The sequence below is a fragment of the Silene latifolia genome, chromosome 2, assembly GCF_048544455.1.
Source record: "Silene latifolia isolate original U9 population chromosome 2, ASM4854445v1, whole genome shotgun sequence".
In the NCBI taxonomy this organism is placed as follows: Eukaryota; Viridiplantae; Streptophyta; class Magnoliopsida; order Caryophyllales; family Caryophyllaceae; genus Silene; species Silene latifolia.
In genome coordinates, this window is record NC_133527.1 from 112,353,425 (window position 1) to 112,354,921 (window position 1,497).

At 39.5% G+C, this 1,497-nt stretch overlaps 1 non-coding gene across 1 annotated transcript; it reads right to left on the reverse strand.

Moving 5' to 3' along the window:
- Positions 1 to 1,142: 1,142 nt before the first annotated feature.
- LOC141644833 (small nucleolar RNA R71) lies at positions 1,143 to 1,251 on the reverse strand. Its single transcript, XR_012544437.1, has one exon. It is a non-coding gene; the product is annotated as a small nucleolar RNA R71 (small nucleolar RNA).
- Positions 1,252 to 1,497: the final 246 nt, after the last annotated feature.

Here is a 1,497-nt window from a genome sequence, read left to right on the forward strand (position 1 = left end):
ATGTCAATTTCATTGTGTGTCTTAAATTTCGCAATTGTTATAGTTTTAATTATGCGTAGCTTATTTTATTGATTGGGAACGAGGTGAGCTATGGCGTTAATTAGGGTCGATTTATTAGTGTGATATTCTTATGTATCGATCTTATTGTGTTTTGATAAACCTTTTTTACTAGATTGAAAGATTAGTAATTTAAATTATCATTAGATTGGAATTTCCTTTGAGCGAAAGCTTTGAGAAATTCTTGGGAACTAGAAGACCGTAAGGTTAATTTGAGCACTGATCGAAAGGTTTGCTCATATTCCCTGAGACCGTATTATAGGACCTCTGCTACCTTATTGACCTAACCTTAGCCATGATGAACCGAAGTTCCCGATCTCTCTTTTATCTTGTTGAGAAATTTCATATTTAGCAATTAGTCATTAGAATCAACTAAATTCAAAACCCCCATTTAATTGTTACTTTTATAGACTGACAATAGCAAACAAAATTGATCTTGTCTCTCTGTGGTTCGACCCTTGCTATCACTAGCTATAGTTTTAGTTTGGAATTATAAATTTAATTTTGATACAAAACGACGGTATCAAATTTTGGCGCCGTTGCCGGGGAGACGGTGTAATTCTGTTTGCTTTATTGTTAGTTTATTTTTCTTGTGTCAAGGAACTTTGGTTCCTTGAGGCCGTTGCTTACCTTTGCTTCTAGTTTTGCTTCTGCACAGTTAGGAGACAGGTTTTTTGAGAGGAAGACTTGAGTACTCTCAGTTTTGCGAATATGGCTACAATATATGATAATCTTCAGCCAAAGGAGCACCACCTTCTAAAGGGGCACATGTTACCTACCCCCACTACCGGTAACTTCGAATTTCGTTCCTCTTATATCGATTTAGTGGAGCGAAATCAGTTTGCTGGTCTACCAGATGAGGACCCCTTGAAGCATATGGAAATTTTCACGGACTCATCATTGTTCTATACCTATACCGGCTGGGGTGACTCAGGATGAAGTAAAGGGGGTGATGTTCTTATACTCCTTGAAGGATTCGGCGCGAGATTGGTACCGCTACCTTGATAGGGTAGCAGCTGGAGTCACAGATTGGACATCTCTAGCATTAGCCTTCTACAAGAAGTACTTCCCACTTTCAAAGACTGATGCCTTGAGAAGTAAAATTACAAATTTCCAGCAAGGAGCTGATGAGGGCTTTTGTGAAGCGTGGGGACGTTTCAAAAGTTTGGTCCAAGCTGTCCCTCACCATGGTTTCCAGCAGTGGTATCTTTGCAACTTATTCTACAATGCTTTATATGATGATAACAAGGTCATCATGGATGCAGCTGCGAATGGTAGGTTCCAAAACAATACCGGTCGGAATAAAGGTTGGAATACTATTGAGGAGATGGCAGTCCATAGAGCTGAGTTTTGGAGTTCACGTGGAAAATCACGAAAGCAAAGTGATGAAATGAGTGCCGTTGTGACACTCATTACTTCTATTACTGCCCGTCTCGAGAA